Source organism: Falco biarmicus, chromosome 3 (assembly GCF_023638135.1).
Source record: "Falco biarmicus isolate bFalBia1 chromosome 3, bFalBia1.pri, whole genome shotgun sequence".
Classification (NCBI taxonomy): domain Eukaryota; kingdom Metazoa; phylum Chordata; class Aves; order Falconiformes; family Falconidae; genus Falco; species Falco biarmicus.
Window position 1 is genome coordinate 104253293 of NC_079290.1, and position 19052 is coordinate 104272344.

The following is a 19052-nucleotide window of genomic DNA, read 5'->3' on the forward strand; positions in this document are numbered from 1 at the left end:
GGCTGGCTCCTACAGTTGCTGAGGAGCCAACAGCACTGTTCAGGCCTCAGAAGGGGATGGGTACCCAGCCTTTTTTTGCAGCATTACACCTCTTTTGGCCACTCAGCATAACTTTGGATTTTCCATTCGCCCCAAGTTATACTTGATGGGGGCTGGAGGCCATCTGAGAGCAGCAACGGGATTAATGCACAAACATCCCATTTTAGTTTGCACACTCTTTGTCTCAAAGGGAAGTAGAGAACCACTGGCTTGGGCTTCACACTCTTGTGTCTTTTGGAGCAGGCTCATACACTTTTTCTCTATGAAGAGGTGGCCACAGGAGGAGCGAATGGGGAGGGAAGGAATGCATTTCTCGTTATGTGCTGGAGCGTCACTGCTCTGGCAGCCTGAGAAGAGAAATTTTCCCTCACTCCCCAGGCCTTCTACCCCCTGCAGCTTGCTGATTATTTTTGGCTGAGGTGGAAAGCACAGCCCTAGCATTTTTCCCATAGGGGAGTGCCCCAAGCAAGGAGAGGAGTGAAGCCTAAGCTGTTCCCTTTGTGCTCTTTCAATTAATAACCACACTTTCTTGTGTCTATAGCTTCTTTCCTTTGAGTACACCAAAGAGCTTTAAGAGCTATTAGGTCCTCCCAGCCCACTGTGGTCACCCTCACCTCTGCTTAGCAGAAGGGGTGAAACTGAGGCACAGAGAATTACTGTAGGTCACACAGGGAGGCTGTGAGTTTCCATCCGCTTTGCTTAGGCTTTTTTCCTCAGGCTCTTTTCATGCTGTTGAAGGCCCTTATTCCCTGTTTTGACTCTGTTGTGCTGTGGTTCCCTCCTGGCTCCATGGTCCTGTCTAACGCCTGCAGGGAGTTGCTACAATTTTTGAATGGAAAGGTTTCTCCAGGTTGCATCTTCAGTGGTGTCTTAAAATACTTCTTGCATAGTTGGTTCTGCCAGGTGTAGGGTTTTAGCTTTTGAGGAATAGTAGCATGTATCTAGGAGTCAATTTGTCTGCAGAACGTGCATAGAAGTTGCATTTAGAAAGTGGAGTAGAGAAGAAAGCTGTGCAGAAGTGAGGTCAAGGACACCCCAATGAGCCTGTGGGTGGTGTCTACTTCCACTCACAGAAACTAGTGCCTTGTGTGGAGGGTTAAAGCACAGAGTCAGATTTCCCAGGTTCTCCCCTCTCCACTCCCCCCACTGCCACAAGGCAAACTCCCCATGCTCTGGAGCAGCCTGGATTGTTTTCTCAGCTAATAGAAAGCACATGAGGAGCACAGTCAGGCATGGTGACAGCTGTTGGGAATGATTCATTTGGGACACAAACAGGAATCAAATGCTGACTGATTCCTAGGCAGAGCCTGTCCGCTGCTCCAGGCCTTTCCAGGAGGTGATTGTGAACTCTGGAGCCCCCCTCCAGCCCCAGGAGTGACTCACTTCCTCTGGCTTTGGCAGAAGGTCTGTGAGGGAGGGCCAACTTAGATACTTTGGGGCATTAAACCTCCCAGACCTCCTCTTTCCTCTTCCCTGTCCCTTCTGCATCTGGCTTGTCCTACTCTGAGGGCAGAGTCCATCTATGTTTGATCTGTGGGGCCAGGAGGGGAAGCTGCACAAAGGTCTCCCTCCAGCCAGAAGTAAATAGTGTGTTGTAACACATTCAAGCCAGCAGCAACGCGAACTGCATTGGAAAAAGCAGAATATATATACTGGTTGGGAAGTAACTGCAGCTAAGGTTGGTGTGTGTGTGTGTGTGTGTGTATGGGTGGGAGATGGCTACTAATCCTACATCCCAGTTTCTTTGGTTTGTTTGCTGTTTGTTCACAATCCTTGCTGGCCCCTGTTAATTTCATGTTGCCTTCTAGGACCAATACATAGTCCTCGGATGGTAAAGCCTGTCTGTGAGATGGCCTGAATAGGGTTTTACTTTTTCTTACAGCTTGTCTAACAAACGTAGTGTTTGTTTCAAAGTCTGATGTGCTTTGAAGCAGTGACGTCTAGAACAGCAAGGCTGGAGCATCTCAGGGCACTGAGTGCCTGTGAAAGGCAACCTGATTTTTCCCCATCCTGACACACCAGATCCCTAATTCCCAGGATTTGGTTTCCATTTGGTGCAAGCTGACTATAGCCTGCACTTGCAGATCTGCTTGCTGGTCTGTGACCCATCCCGCTGTCTGATGCTCCTGGTATTCTCTCAGTGTGCCAGCAGGCCAGTAATTACTGGAGCAGAAGAGACAGGCAGAGGTGCCACAGCTCTGGCAGCAGCAGGCAGAGCAAGCGAGAAAGGAGCTTAGGAGTAAGAGAGCATGTTACTCCTTGACCTCTCTGAAGGCTTGGCAATAAAACAAATATTTGGAAAGACCCCTAGATCCAGGCACTGTCTCTTTTTAAAGCAGGAGGGCTCTGTTTAGGAAGCCTGGCTGTGTATGTAGAAAACTGAGGGAGTGTTGGAGAGGATGGTGACACCTGCTCCCTGCTTGGGCTGCTCCAGTCTCTCATGGCTGTGCTCCAGAGCCCATGTGTCACCCAGAGGAATTTGAACTGCAGGATGTGAAGCCTGAATGGCGCCACTGCGGCCGTCGTGGGGGAAAACTCTGAAACTGGACCCCCCACGCCCCCTTGCTCCAGCAGACTGTCCTGGCTGCTTCAGCAGACAGAGCTGCCTGTACCCCGGGCAGAATTGCTAGGCTGGTCAGGACTCTTGTAGCTGCTGCCCATCGTCCTCCCCTTGTCCCATTGCCCTCGCCCTTTTGCATTGACACTGCCCATGGAATCAGGCCTGGCAGGTGGGATGTTGTCACCAGGACTGGCGCAATATGGCATGGCTGGAAAGCACTTATATCTTCCCTCTTTCCTTAAAAACCTCACATGCCTTTTGTGGCCTCCGGGCTGCCTGGGTACCGCGCTCAGCTGTCATGGCACAATAGCCATCAAGTCCTAATTACAAATCTCTCCAGCTTGATCAGAGGGCAGCTAGGCAGTTCCATCTGGACCATCTCTCTGGGACTGCAGTGAAGGGGACTGAAAGGGGAGGGAGTGTAGGAGAAATACTACACAAATGTCATGATACTCAGAAGCACCCAGGCCTCCAGCCTGAGACAAAAATAATCAGCCAGTTCCGGAGGGCACAGGGCCACAAGGAGGTTTGTTGAAGCAGGGGCTCTGCAGCGGAACATAATGAGATGTGCATACCTTACCCAGCCCTGCGCACACTGAATTGGAAAGGGCAGATGGACTTGATCCCAAAGCATCTCCAGGGGTCCATCCATCAATCCATCTTGAGCTCCCCCTGGGCTTCCTACAGTTAGGGGGGGAGCTAAAGAGGTTTCATTAGCTGTAGCATCTCCAGTGGAGACTTTGCAAGACCTGCAGAATCTCCATGACAAAGCACCAACTATGTACAAAGGCACCTGCAGTGAGGCATCCCTTGCTGCCTCTCTCCAGCCAGCTGACTCCTCAAGGAATGGGGAGCTTCCAGAATGTGTGTTCTTTGCATTCCTCAGGGCTGGAGCTGTCTGGGCTATAATGGTGCTGCTCAGAAAAGAAGGCACATGAAAGAAGATGCCTCCCAAGTGCATTACTGTTAAATGATAGGCCTCATTTTAGAACTCTCCATCCCTGAGAGAACAGATGACTTGTCCTGGAGGATTTTGAAGTGACAAAGGATCAGGCCTCCTGGTATTTCACCCAGGAGTTAAATGGGGGCAAGGGCAGAAGGCAGCTGAGAATAAAGGGGGGGGGGGGGGGGCAGTGATTCCCTGAGGGCTGGGACTTGTAGAGCAAGGGGCAAAGAGAGGAGTTTTAGTTTTGTGGGCTAGTCCATGCCATGTTGGTGAAGTGAACCATTACTCCCCACAAACTCATATTTAATTGCTGTGTACGTTGGGGACAATAGTGGGAGGGATACTTTGGCACTTACCCATATGATGCTATTTTCTTCATGTTAAGAGATATGGTTCATTTAAAACCTGTACAAGAATAATACACACAACTCTCACTATCTCTCAGCAAAGGGTCTGGAGGAAAAAAATGAATGTGTGGCAGGGACTGATCAGTCCGCTGGGGGCTAATGCAGAGTGGCAGTTCCCCTGCTTGGCTTCCCACTTGCGCACTGCCTCCTTCCCCTCAACCTCCCTGCACCCCGGCTCCCTGCAGGGCTCTTCTTCCTGGGAGTTATCTGAGGCCAGCAATGTGGCAGTGCGGCCACCGCTTCTGCTCCTCTTCCGCTGAGTTTAACACAAGGTCAAGCAACATCATGGCATTTGTAGCATCATGAGTTCCTGAGAGATTTAATTTTCAAAGCGTTCCCAACATCCCCTGGGATAGACCTTGGCTGAAGTCCAAGGCCTGTGACAGCCAAAAGGAACTGTACTAGGCCAGACCGACAATAATCGCTTGCTTGCTCTATTCCAGCAAAGAAAGAAAGAAAAGAAAAGCAGTGGGGAAGAAGGGGAGGGGATGGGACCCGAGGCCCTTTTGGCCTTAAGCAGGCTTAGTGGTGCTTGCAGCAAAGCATAACCTACAGCTGACACAGTAATAAAACACACAAGGATGAGATGCATGTGTACTGAGTCTTGCCCCATCAAAAACAGCTGCTGAAGATCTGCTGCCCTGCACAGAGTGGTTTGTGTGCATGTATAGGAGGAAAGAGAGTTTCCAGGGATTTTTCTCTTGGAAAACAGAGAAGGGGCTGCTCTTGGTGCTGAGTCTTACCAGTGTGGCTATGACCAGATAACACGTAGAGAAGTACTGGAAAAACTTTTATCCCCAGTCAGCTAGCGGGCTTTGCCAGCAGCCTCAGCCCTGACCCATAACATCTTCTGCTGCTCCAGCCCCAGGCTCTTCCAAGTGTGAATCTTTTGAAATGCTTCCAACCTGATTTGCTACCCTGGCTCAGTCCAAAGAGACAGCTCATCCCTGATGCACGCTTTCTGCAGTTCCTACACTGGGTTCTCCCCTTCTGTCCTGACAGACCTACTGTATTTCATCACCAGGAATCCACTTCAGTTTCTGGGACTTTAACCTCCTCTCTTTCACCCCTGGGTTCTAGCAGTACCTTGTTTCTCGTGGCTCTCAGTCTAGTGCAGCAGCAGTAGTTCAAAGAATAGCAAAGGGGAGTCAGCCTCAGGATGTGTTTGAAACAGCCCTGTTCTGCTTTTGACCCTCAGAGAAGTGGTAACAGACTGATGGAAGGCACCAGTGAGTACCAGAAATGGGTATGTTTAAAGGTGAGGGCAGGCCTGCCAGAGGACTATAGAGTACTTCAGCATGCAGGATGCTGGGCATGGTTGTTTGGGATTGTAGTGTTCATAATATAGGATATGCAAGGTGAATGAGGGATGTTGTAGGATTTAGGATTTCTTGCATGGATCATGATCTTTTCTAGAACCAAACCCCACTCGGAAATTTCTTGCCATTTATGTTGTGATCCAGGTACTGTTATTTGCTGCCTGATCACTTGCATTCGCATATACTTTGGAGTGCAGTTTGTGTTCTCTGGCTGTTGTCTCATTTGATCATTCACTCCCTGTTGCTCCAGTCCAGGTTGAGCTGGACAGAGCTGCATTTGCCCTTCTCATTGCAACCTTCCTTGGCTGGACTGTGCTAGGCCAGCCAGGGACTGCACCCAGCAGTTGTTGGGGTGCACTGAGAATGGCCTCTGTCTATGTTTTTACTTTATTCTTTTTACAGTCCTAGAAGCAAGACAGGAATTAGGGAAGGAGGAGACGGTTATTTTAGATGTTGCTGGTCACACGCCAGCAAGCTGGGAAGGCAGGGGATGGGGGAGGGGGTGGAGTGTGTGTGGAGGGGGAAGTGAGGGTTTACTAAGTCTGTAAAAAAAGTGAGGGTTTACTTAGTCCTCTCATGTTTCTGTAGGCATGAATGCAAAACCCAAACCAGAGGTGGTTTTGGTTTTGACCTTGTAAAATTAAAACACGACAACTGAGCCATTGCCAAACCCAATCCCCAGCAGCCTGTGCTCCAGTCTAGCTCTGGTCCATCGTCCTGCCATGCCTCCTGGCTATCCTGGCAGGCAGAGGCAGCACGAAGCAGGAGGCCTGTTTCTTCCCAGATGGGCTTTAACACTTGCCCGCAGCAGCCAGCCAGCTAGGGGGTAGGGGGGAGCTGTCTCAGATGCACTTAAACCTCCACTCTGTAATAGGAGCTTCCTTTGTAACTTTATTGTGCAAATCTACACTGGAATAGTCTCTGGAACCACGTTTTGGGCTCTCCAACAGAATTAAAAGCAGGAGCTTCCTCAAGCAGGGAGCAGAGCTGCTGGATTTGTTGGAAGGCAGAGCAGCCAGGTGGTGACAGAGAAAGGGAGGAGAGGAGAAGGGGAGGTTGTGAGGGGGCTGCTCCAGAGTCCAGTTTCCATTTGGGGCTTTGCTGCCATGAGAACGCTCTGATAGAGGCTGCCTGTGGCAAGCTCTGAAGGCCAGAGCTGCAGGAAGAAGTGGATAGGGACAGGGGAAGAAGAGGGAAGGCTGACAGACATGGCCATGGCAGCATGTACTGGAATGAAAATTGATATTTGCACTTGCATCTTCCAAAGAAAAACTTGGGCTAATGTTGGGTTGGAGGATGACTCCAGCCACAGAATGCTTTGCCAGGAGAGGGGTGGCTTTGAAGCTGTTTGGGTGGTTTTGACAACAAGTAGCGAACATAACACCTATCTGTGTTCCCTTACAAAGACTGGGAGACCCAGACCCCTCAGAGCATGAGGAAAATCCATTATGACTGTCCTTGTTTTTCATTATACAGTGCCTACTCTGAACGTATATGCTGGGTATGGCTAACCCTGAGCTAAGCAAGATGAAGTTGTATAAGGGAACTTTATTCCCTCATGCAGCTCATCTTGATTTTCTGCTTTTATTAGTTCAAAACTGTAAGTTGGTTGTTTGTGGTTTGGCTATGAAATCATTTCACAGGTACTGCTGATAAGGCTTTGTACTAAAGTGACTTACTCGGCAAAAATGATCACAGTACAAGAACTGACTTGTAAGGATGTTACTTAACATACAAAAACCCACGTTATTTATCATGGTGTTACAGAAAGGATGTGTGGATTTGAGGAGAAGAGGTTTTCTGATGCTGTTGGGTGGACAGATCAGAATTTAAGGCATGAATTTGGCTGCTCCCAAATCTTACAATGTCTTGTGGCAAGATTCGCACTAGAACTGGCACAGGCTGTGGCTTTACCAGTACTGTAAGAGGAAAATGCTTGCTGGCTTTGAATCTACCCACCTCTAAATCAAATTCAAGGAGCAAATTCTTATGTAGGGGAGATACGCATGTGGCCCTATTTCTACTCCAGAAAAGTATTTTGGTGTTCTACTCTAGAAATTGTATTATATCATCTATGCTACATCTTCCTCCGGCTACAAATCAAAAAACAGCCTAATCGTTCAGTGGACTGAGTAGCCACAATTCCCAGCCATGTAAGTGGAATTTACGAGCGCTCTCAGCTTGTCTGAAAATCAACGCATACGGCTGCAAAAGTTAAGGTCCTGAACAATGTATGCAAGTAAGTGTCCTATCCTTCCATGAGTCTCTTCTGGTTCATTATGGAGAGACAGAGGGTGGCAAGGTTTCTAACAGCAGGGCTTAGGTTCCGGGACTCGTGCACGTGGTGTGTGAGATCAGGGTCCATTTTTTCCAACTCTGGCCTTAGCCCTTGATGTTTGTCTGCAGGGAGGATGGAATTTCCTATTAAGCCATGTTAACAGCACACTTGGGCAAGTCAAGCCCTGTGATGCTGGAAATTAACCTCTTTGGGATTTTCATTTTCTACATTATAATGCCCCTTTTAAAAAGAGGTTGCAGATATAAGGAGATCTTAGCATGGGGAATATCCGCTATAAACAAATCTGTGACACAGCTACTGTATATAGCCAGCATGGCTGCTAAGTTTCCTGAAGACTGAAGCAAATGGTAGTATATAAAAAAAAAAAATAATACCAAAACAAACAACCAACCAAAAAACACAGGGGAAGAGGGAATAGTCTTCCAAAATATGGAACACCTCATAAAGCTGGGGAGGTAGGAAACAAGTCAAGCAATTGCAGCCATGGTTCAAACTCACATGAGGCATACTGTACAGTACATAAAGGTCAGGGAATCAGCTCAGGATTACAACTAATGAGCTTTTTAATTACCTGAAATTGCAGGCAAGGTTTTAAACCCAAATAAGTACGTAAATTAATGATTTAAAAGGCTGGACAGAATCAATGAAGGGTCAGCACTTAAAATATTAAAATGCCAAAGCAGTTAACTTTACAGTAGTTTTGTAGTGCAGAAGCAGAGCTGTCCCTTTAAAGAAGCAGAAGGCCCTCGTTTTTCTGGTCTGAAGCCCTGTGGCTGGAATATGCCATCTGCAAAGATCCATAAATCATCCTGCACTCAGCAGTCTGGAGTCCAGCAGGGTCTCCACGTGTCCTGGCTCTCGCCTGGAACCTGCAGAGTGTTTTCTGCAAGCACAGGGTCCCAGCCAGGCGCTCCTTTTGGCTGCAGTCCAGGTGTTATCCCCAGCCGCATCCTGTGAGGGCAGTGGGAACCATGGCCAGGAAACTTGCAGTCAGCTCAGAAGCCTTCACTCTATGGTCTGTGCAGATCGCACTGGTGCTCCCTGACTTTGAACACTCAGGGAAGTCCGCTCGCATTATGGTGAATGGTGGCAGAATGGGTGGGTTGTCCCCACCTCCCAAGCCATGTTGCCTCACAGCACTCCCTTCCATCTGAGTGCCTGACTCCTAGACTTGTGTGTCTTTGTTTTCCTGTGGGGTGCTCTGTAACCATTCTGATACGTCAGCCTGTTATCCTGACCCCTTATCTATAGCTATGAGTTGGTGGTGTTCAGAGGCCTTGAAAATCAGATTGTCAACTCCATGCTTTCCCTTTTGCAAATGCAGGAGAGAAGCAACTGTGGAGACAGCCCAATCCTAAGTGTTTCATGAGAATGAGTTCCTTTTTCCTAATTGTACCCAGGGGGCAAGACAGGGTCAGTCTCAGGGACCATAAGGTATTCAAGATCTCTCTACTATTGCAGATATCTGAGAGCTGTAGTCCTATTCAAATGCAGCTCCTTTAGGGGATGAGTGCACTTTTCTCATACTCAAGTGTCGGCCATGCTATTAGACACACAGGATATAATGAGGAAGGCTATAGGGAGGAATGAAGTTTGGGGACAGGCCTAGGTTGTACTTTCAAATCTCAGACTGGCAGTAGACTTTACCTCAGAGAACCACCATGTATCCAAGTTGTCAGTTTAAATCTACAGTAACTCCACTAAGGCCAGAAATGCTGAAGTGGATTTGTATGGGTGCAAAAGAATGATAGTGTGACCCATAATCAGAGATCACTGAGAAATTAAAGGACGTGGCTCATATGTGGCATTAGGATTATTGCAGTAGTTTTTGCAGCTGTCTCAGCCATCACTCATCAGATTTGGAGGGCATCATGGTTTTGGCATCTTTAGCAAATTTTGTGGCTCATATCATGGTTCAGAGGGCAACAAAATTTATTTAAAAGTTAAAAAGTCACTGAGAAAAATAAAGTGGGTTTAGGACCATTTTATTTTAAACTCCTGTTGATGGTGTTAGCCTGATGTTTTGGGATGCTGGAGCAGCCTGTATTGTACTACATCATGTGTCTTGGTGTTCAGCTGTTTGTCAGTAGTGATCTTGGTGTGGCTGCATGCACCTCGTGGAGTAGCTGTGCAGTGACACAGTCACCTGTCTTCTCTGACACAGTCAGATGCAGTGGTGTATTGTTGGCGTTCAAGGGAAATGGGGCATTGCTGGCAACAAACTGCCATCTTTTTCACATTCTGTGTATAACATACATGTCAGAAGCAATTCAAAATCACCAGGATGACCCCTTGTGCCTTTGCAAGTAGGCAGAGCAAAAGTAGAAACTGCTCTTCATTATGCTGATGCTTCTGGCTGCCCTCAGGGATGGAGAGTGCTAAACAACCTTAGTCCCCCAAGTATGAAGTGCTTTGGAGAGCCAGGTAAGCCCTAGAAGACAGGACTGCCTCCAGCTCTCTAAGTAGTACTGTTACATAGGCAATAATCATATCTTACAGTGTTTGGAAGAGAAGGAAATGAATTTGTCTGTAATCATGATGCTTTGTTAGGGTCTTTTGTCTGAAGATCTCAAACAGCTCTGTACCTGTCAATTGATAAAGCCTTACTTTGCGCTTCCAGGAAGATAAATCTTATTGTCCTAGGGGAAGCCTGAGGCATAAAATGGTCAAGTGAGCAGCAGTCCAGCATAGGGGTAGGCATTGACAGAGCTGGGGCTACAGTCCAGAATTTCTGGCATCCTCTGCTCAGGTGTCAGTTGGTAAAGTGCTGCTGTCTTTCACCTATAAGGAGTCCAATATTTCAGAGAGCTGAACAAGATGGTTTCTGTGTAGTAAGTATGGAATGGAGAAACATTTTAGTCTCTTTCTATCTGTTGTAGTTTAATTTGCCAGCATCTTGCCTTACTGCATCCTCTGCATTTCCATTCTTGAGACTACCCTGACTAGAACCTGCCATTCGGACCAGTGTTCCCCTCTGGGTTAAACGATGCTATCATACTTGACAAACCTGTGGGAACACAAGTAGAATTTGAATCCAGGCTTTGGAAGTAACAAAAGAGCCAAATATGAACATCTAATAATGAGTTAGTTTTGTGGGAAAACTCATTTTCTTGCTTTAAAAAAAAAATACAAACAAAAAAACAGAACGCACAAATTCAAAGCTGTTAGAATTTGGATATGCAGTAAGGGCCAAATGAATTTGTTCAAATGATTCTTTACCAGGAGTTGTGTAAAAGAAGGGAAGAGAGAAAACTGAGAGGTGGGAGGCAAAGAAGAATCTAGCCCCCAGTGGCCTTGAAAGCAATCTGCAAGTGACTGCTGTCTCCATGCTGATGGATTTGCTGTCACCTCTCCCTGGCATTAAGTGACAGATTTCTCCGTCAGATGAAGCCAGAACCAATAGCCATCCATCAGTGCGAGGACAGACAGGAGTAGGAGGGAGGCACAGAGGAGGAAGAAGCAAGCAAGCCTTGGCAAAACGTTTCTCTGCCCTCTTTCCTTGTCAGTGCTGGGTCATGGGGAAATAGGTCTTCTACATACACATCTTGAGGATGGGAGTACTGGTGTCCATTACTAAAAGGATGGAGGGATCCGAGTCTGGGGACAGGAGCGGAGGCACATGCACCTGTAGGGGAAAGCTGTTTTCAGAAGGGAGAGAGCTCTACTTGGCAGACTACTCTTGGGATTTTTATTTCTGTATTATATCATATTGTATTGTATTATCCAGTCATGGGGGAAAGGCTCCTGGAACAGCTGGTATTTTTGGCCTGTCTGTTGAAATTACAGTTCCTAGCAGATGGAAGGGCAGGTCACTGCTGTGTTACAGCTGGGTCAAGTCTCTCTGAAAGGCTTGCCACCTCTGACTCCTTCCATGCATGAGCAGCAGAGCGAGAGCTCAGGAGCTCTCTTGGGTACCTTGTGTCTAAGAGGCTTCTCCATACCAGTGAGATTAAACACCAGCAAAGGTGAATTATCTATGGCACAAACTGGGTGTGGGCATTTTAGCTGGAAATCAGTAGATTGCTTCTGTGCTGCTTTAGGGCAGTGAAGTTCTAGAGAGACTTCCAAGTGATGGTGCAGTGTAAATCGTCCAGATTATTTTTAAGATGAGCCTTTGGTCAACTTGAGACAGGTATGCAGCATGTTATCTTGTGATGGGAGGCTGGAATCACAAACACTAGAGAGGTCCTTTTCTGTCTTGTATGACTATTCTCCCCAATGAAATAACCACAACTTCCAGGTTTAGACAGTCCTGTCTGTGTTATTACCACTCCTTTGTCATGTGTAAGTAAACATCAAGGAAGTCTGGAGCGTGGGTTTTGCATTTGGACAAAATCAGGATACTTCTCTATATAGTTGACAAATGAGAGAAATGCTCCTCTCTTTTCTGACCATTTTCCTGAAACGTTAAAACCAAACAAAATCCCTTCCCCTGTATGACATCAAGTAAAAACTGTGCTCTTACTCACTTTTAAGATGCAACGTTATGTGGATGAGACCCTGCTTAATCCTGTATTTTCAGATAACAGTGAAATTACTTTGCTTTCTAACATCTTAAATTGCTCTTTCAAATCTGCCAGTTTTCACTTAGAAATTAAATTATGCTCTCCTTGTAGGAGCTACAGTACTACTCCTCTGTACTAATCCGGGCCCTCTGATGGCCTGCAATGAAATGGAATGATTTAGTCAGTTCTCAGAGCAAGGCTGGAAGAGCAAGTCTAAGGAAATGTCTTGCAGAGGCTATATTCATTTAGTGTATCCATAAATAAAATGTATGTCTTGTGCAGAGAGAAAGGATGTCTGACAAACAGATAGGCCAGGTATGTGGAAATATTTCTGTATGCCTAACCATCCCATAAAGCCAAAAGGAGTTAGGCACTTCATTTAAACGTTCTTCTAAAACCTGCAAAACGTGTTTCTCAGTCCTTTGTCCTCTAAACAACTTTGTAAATCTGGCCCAAAAAATCTCTATATGGGATGTTAAGTTGTTCTTACAAAGAGCCAAAAGGGGGGAAAAAAACCCAACCCCGTAGCTGTTTGCTGAAAAGCAAAGAGCACGGGAGTGTTCCTTTAAACTGAATTAGCATGCATAGACCTTGGGCTGCTGTTGAAGCTTTGCTGCTCCCAACCCTCAGACTTTGCATCTGTTTTTTCATTTGCAATAGGCTAATGTGCTTTGACATTGCACCCCTCTGGGAAGTTGCTGACAGGCGGTGTCAATATTTCCTTCTAAAAAAAATATATATATTTTTTTTTAATCTCTAAAGTGTTGCTTTACAATATGCTTTTCAGAATCAAATTATGGAGCATGCAGGCTGGAAGCTTCCACCTGGAGAAAACATTCCCAGTTCAATCCATGCATTTCCTGCATCTGTGGAGTCCATTTTTTGTTCTTTTCCTTCTCCTCTTCAGAAAAGAAAGGGAACGTGAATATTCACTGTCATTTTTGGCAGCTGTTGGACTAGGTTATACTGATGTCTAGGCCAGCCTGTTGTGCTGTCAACTGGAAGTGCTTGAGTTTTCACAAGTCAGGCACCCAAAACCAGGAGATTGGCACGAAGGTCAGAAAAATTAAATACAGGCATTTGGCGGACTGTTTCTTTTTAGTTTGCTCATTTTGTTCTGTTGTTTTGCTTTTTCACTTTGACATTCTAGCAGTCATGCTTTCAAATTTTCCTAGAAACTCACAAAGGCTAGGAATCCTCCTTTCAAAGTGAGAAAGATAGAGGTCTCAGACAAAAGCGCTTGACTGCAGGAGTGAAGGCTTTGTGAAAACCACTAAATATCAGAAGACTTTTGTGATTAAATCACAAGTGTCAACAGCAGCTGAGATGTGTTTTCCCTGGGGCTCTGGTAGCGCTACCGGGGAAGGTGAAATTCACACCATTGTTTTCCTTTCCATCTGGACAATTCTGTCCATGGAAAGAAAATGAGGAAGGATACAAAGGATATATATCCTGACACCACCACCATCACCACCCAGTAACTGGCATACACTATTAACATAATTTGCAGGATTGCTCATTGCCAGCACTGGTCCAATACCTGTTTGATTTCTTGGTAGTCCTCTTCACCGAGTTCCTATAACCCCCGTGCTAGTAAGCTAACTGCAAACACAACTCTTACTAGCTTTACTTTTATTTTGGTTATGTGTGCAAGGTTGAATTCACTGTTTTGTAGAGGGGCAAGGTGAGTTTCTTGAGCTTTTTTTATTTATATCAAATTCTAAATAGTTCATTGTTTAACAGTGAACTGTTTACCTTAAAGCAGTTTTACTGAATTAACAGCATAGGATTATCCAACTATTGTGCTATTTTGCCCTTAAGCAGACTTTCAATAAAATGACCGAAGTCAGCCGTATGAAGCTTTAATGGCTGGTATTTGGGGACTATGCAGGGGGATTGTAAAGACCAGCAGCATTTTACTGACTTCATACTCTTTCAGCAGCAGTTACTGTGAAGCTGTGTTGACTAGTCCGCTGGAGACTTTAATCCCTTCTGAATTTGCGGTTGAATTCCATCTGGCCCTGGTGATTTACTGTCTATGAGTTCCTCTGCTCAGTTCATAACTTCCTCCTTTGAGATTTTGGTGTCTGCTAAGGCCACATTCTGATTTTCCATGAAAAGGGCTTTCAGAATAGGAATCTATCCATTGTACTAAAAGGAAAAGACAAAAAGCACAATTAACTTTCCTACTACTTTTCTTAAAGGGACTGAGGGCTTATAATCCTTCTTGCTTCTTACTTAACATATCCTTCTGGTTTAACGGTCTTTATTGTTACATGTATTTCTTCTCATGTTTTCCTATTATCTACTCTAATTTCCCGTTTGAAACTCTTATATCTATATTATAGATAATTATCTATATTATAGACAATATTCTAAAGTGCCGCATATTAAGGGGGCAATTGTCTTTCTCAAGGATGCTGAGAAAATTTTGTACTTATTCTCTGAGCTCTCCTGATTTTATTCTACCTCCCTTGAATCCCATACACAGAAGCTCCTGTTGCAGTTTCCAAAGTGGCTCACCAATTAATGGAATGGTTTTTGGACCCCACTCCCACCCCCATTCCTTTATTCCCTTTTCTTTTATAACACAATACTGGTGTCTTTTCTCCTACAATTTTTATTTTTGTTAACTGGGGTAGGTGAATGCCCACCGCCTGCACCAAACACAGGGTAACTAGGATCAAAAAAAACCCTGCAGATTTCTCTTTAAGAAGAGCAACCAAGCATATTCTTGGTCATGTGTGGCTAAGCCCTCTTATGCCAACTCGAGCATGAACACCTAAAGGGAGCCAGGTCTGGATGCACCCTGCAATGGTTCTGGGTATGTCTAGTCTGCACTGTGCTGTGCTCTGCCAGGCACAGACCATCTACCTACCTCTGAATGAGCTAATCCTGACCTGGAAAAGAGAGAGTGCATGTTAGAGAGATACTCCACCCAAGATAATTCCCTAATTACCTGAGAAGTGGAGTTAATTAACCTGGGCGACGACTGTGCTGCTTCTCTGAACTGAGCTGGTCTCTTCGTGTGCTTTGTGATCTGTGGATGGACAAACTTGTGGGGCTAGCTGTGATGTTTTTATTCAAATATGCTCTGCGACCCCCTTAATGTATCAGGACCTCATGAATGCTGAATTAATTAACTTTCACTGTGATTTCATGGCTATTTAATGATCTCTTTGTTATCGGTGGAGAATTGAGGCACAGAGCAATTAGGGACTCTCTCAAGGTCACCCAGGAATTCTCTGGGAGAGTTGGAGATTGAAGCCAGCATTTCCTATCAGTGATTTAACGACAGCACTTTTTCTATCTTTTGAAGAGTTGTGGACAGGTGCACTGGCTTGGAAGCTGCATCCCAAGGATGACTGGCTGCAAGTTGTTGGTGGGGGGTGTGCAAGATGATTAACTCTCAAGAACTGTGGGTTCATCCAGAGTCTTTTAGATAAACCCTCGCTGTGGCACTGCAGCTCTCTTTCAAATGCAGGAATAAGATTAAAGGTGACATTTGAGCCCAGAGCTCCTCCTCAGGCAGGACAGAAAATAAAACCAAGTGAGTTCTCTGGGTTTTTCCCCAGCCTGGAGATGCTCCATTGGCTAGAATGTCATTTCTGATTTTATTTGTGCTGTTGTCTCGTCCTCTCTCATTAACCCCTTCTCCTGTGTGAATCCGGCAGATTGCACTGAGCTCTGCCCTGCAGCCAAAATGGCTGTTAAGAGAATCATTCTGCCTCTCTGAACAGGAATCCCCAATATGTGGATTTCCTGCTCATCTCTCCAGGCTCTCCTCTAGTTTTTCCTGCTTTGCATGCTTTAGATTTTAACTATTTTGTGGCTCTTCTTCCTCCCTCTCAACATCCAAGTCTATGCCACCTCTCCCCTTGCTAACATAAAACACTCTTCTTTCCTACTATACCTCCTTAACACTCCGCTTTGAAGATGGTTGTAGGAATGGAGCCAGGAGCCGGCAGACCTGTGTGCTAGCCCAATAGATCTTGCTGTGTGTTTTGACAAGTTGAATTTTATCTTCCTACCTGTTTCTTGCAACGTGTGCCAAGATGAAACTTTGAAAGTTGCTTATTGAGTTTTCAAGATTTAGTGCCTCACCACTGCTCACCAACTTTTCTTTCCCATGACTGCTCCATAGCAGTGGCTGCCTGCCATGCTGTGTGGTCTTGACAGATTTTTGGTAATGCCTTTCTCTGCCTCTTGGTAGGTTTTGGGTAAATCTTCTACTTTATCTTCAAAGCACTTTGCAAATGTTAACTCATTTGCATGCCATCTCTCTAAGGCACATGGCATTATAGTTCTTTAACAGAAAACAAGAGTAAGTCATAAAGCAACTTCAGTTAATTTACCCCTAATGTTACACCCTAACAACTGTTCTGAAAAATATATTAAGTGGACATTAATTTGCTCAGAATTTTTACATCTCCATCTACCATTTAACCTGCCTATTTCCCAAGTAATCTGGTACCCAATTATTTGGGAAAAGGTTGCTGTTGGCATCTGTACTGCACAAATGCATCGTATTATCAATAATATGTCATTTAATAAAGCTTCCTTCTTCCACTCCCAGCTCACTGACAGGAATGTGTCCATTTAGATCCAGATCCTAAGGATTTTCACCAGGCTCAACTCCCCAGATACCCTTCAGGAAACATTCCTGATTTTCTTTGCACCTTAGTTCCTTACCTGTGCAACCTCTAATCTGTGTTCTTTAACACAGAAGAGTCTCACCTTTTACTTGTTTCATAGAGATTAGGTAAGTATTTGGCTCACACTGGCAGTCCAAGAATGGCACATCACTAGAGTGTACTGGAGTACCCTTTTTATGAAAAGCAAGGCTTTTGAAGAACTAGTGTTGTGTCACGCAAGTGAGGAGTGCTAAGAATTCAGAGCTTGCCCTTCCTTGCAACTTTAATTGCAAGAGAGACAATGTGGGATGGACTAGGGTACTAATGGTTCTGCTGCTAGACATCACCAAGGGTTGGCATTTGAGTGAAGAGTAAAATACAGAGAATTAGGGTAGGTATTAGTAAAGGATAGTCTATGATTCAGCAGTAAAAATGGAAAAAGAAAAGCAAGCAAAAATATAGGCATAAAAAGGGAATAATTCCCTGTGCTATTTTATTAATGAAATGGAGCAGCTCCTGAAGACTATATCATGTCTTCTCTTTTCAGATCCACTCAGGTGAATCGGAGGCCTTCCACATTGCATAAAAAACCACAAGACACTCTCTTTGTGTGAAAATTGGAGTTAACTTTCCCCCACTCCTGGTATGAAGCAGGTACTGTGGAAAGGGGCTACTATACACTTTGTAACTGGGGTCTGGATGGGCAAGGGGTGGAATATGCTGCTGTCCATACAGGAGTTCTGAGATTCAGACTTCATTACATTATTAGTGAATAAGCTCTGGAATACTCCCAAGTAATGGTGTAGGCCACTCCTACAGTCACTGAAGCAGAAGGAATCACATAACCTGGGACGAGTAGGCAGGAGACCTGCTGATATTAGGGTTTTGTTAAAATGTAAAGAGATGGGGATTCTTCTCTATCAAATGGATCTTGTAGTTCTTATTTGTGATTAAAGGAATAGCATTTTGGACGATGTTTCAAACACAGAAGCTAGCCCAGGACTGCTTGTGCAACTATGTCTTGGGACCACTCTTTCCCAAGGTGGCCATAAGATGCACTGTAGGGTAAGGAATGGGGACAACCACACTGGTCCCAAACTAAGAGTTTGGTTTCAGAGGATAACACAGGGCATAAACAGGTAATCCCCAATAACACTGAAGGGCTGTCTGCAGTTACGGTTTATGTAGTGTGGTATGAACAGGGATGGTGCTCCCAGCTGTGTCTGTAGTCTTAAAGATTGCGTGCTAAGGGGGATTGTTGTGTGGGCACTGCTGAGACACCTATGTACAGGCATAAAACCTTGTAATGGGTGGGACCTACCTGATGAAACAGTCCAGCTGGGGGTGGGGTGTTTGAACGCGTGCACATATTTTTTTGCGTAAAGGTTTGAGTGTCTGACTTTGATTACACACACACATATATGCCTCTCAGAAGCAGTCATGAATGTATGGTGCTGCAGGTTGAGGAGGTGACACTACTGAGGGATAAGGGAAGGGAAGTTCAAAGCTTAGAACTGCAGCTAACATTGCTGCCTCTGCTACCAAATAATTATCTGAACGACTTTACACAAGACCTTAAAGAGTTCTTTGCAGCAGCTTCCTCACCTATAAAATGGGGCAGCACTCACCTCCCTGTATATGTCTGTCACGTGCCCACGCCTTGCTGATACGAGGCATAGTACGAGTTGGGGTATTAAGACAGGTTTGTATGCTTCTTTATGTGCAGAGGGAACTTGAAAAGAGCTTTGCAACTTAGGAGTGTCTGTCATTTGTTTGTTGTTGTCATTCTTGTCTCCCTAACAGACATTTGATAGGCCAATGACTGTAGGATGATACTGTACCAATAATTCTGTGATATAAAAGCTGAGAAGCACAAAGCAAATGAAAGGATATGTATGTCCAGATGAACGAGAACATGTGTCTCAAGATGTGGTGCATATTTGCATGTGTGCATGTTACATAGGTATCTGCATTATTTCACCTCTGTGCATCTGGCACAATTGTGTATCATGCATGTACTCAGCCCTACATGTACGAATGAGTGCTTAAGCACACAGAAGAGTGTCTCTGAATGTGTTTTAAAACCTGTATTTGCACTCTGGAGTGTCTGTATCTGGCACAGATATCTCTGTGTGCAGTCAAACACAACCTTTTAAATGTGTGGCAAAATGACAACTTACTTTGGAAACCATGACTCAAAGGTATGGTGCAAGACATGTCTTTAGAAGAATTTTAAAAAATGGAAACAGTGACTGGATCATTATCAATGTTTTGATTACATAATACCTAGGGTCTTGCTGCAGATGCAATGTTTTTCTCCTTGGAATATCATTCAGGTTGAAG

The 19052-nt window shown here is 45.1% G+C and overlaps 1 long non-coding RNA gene across 3 annotated transcripts in view; it reads left to right on the forward strand.

Annotated features, from left to right (window-relative positions):
• LOC130145896 (uncharacterized) overlaps positions 1–19052 on the forward strand; it is a 60260-nt gene that overhangs the window by 19929 nt on the left and 21279 nt on the right. For all 3 annotated transcript variants that reach the window (XR_008820722.1, XR_008820723.1, XR_008820724.1), the window contains exons 2-3: positions 17257–17363; positions 18513–18641. This is a non-coding gene — a long non-coding RNA (uncharacterized LOC130145896). The remainder of the gene's footprint in view (positions 1–17256; positions 17364–18512; positions 18642–19052) is intronic.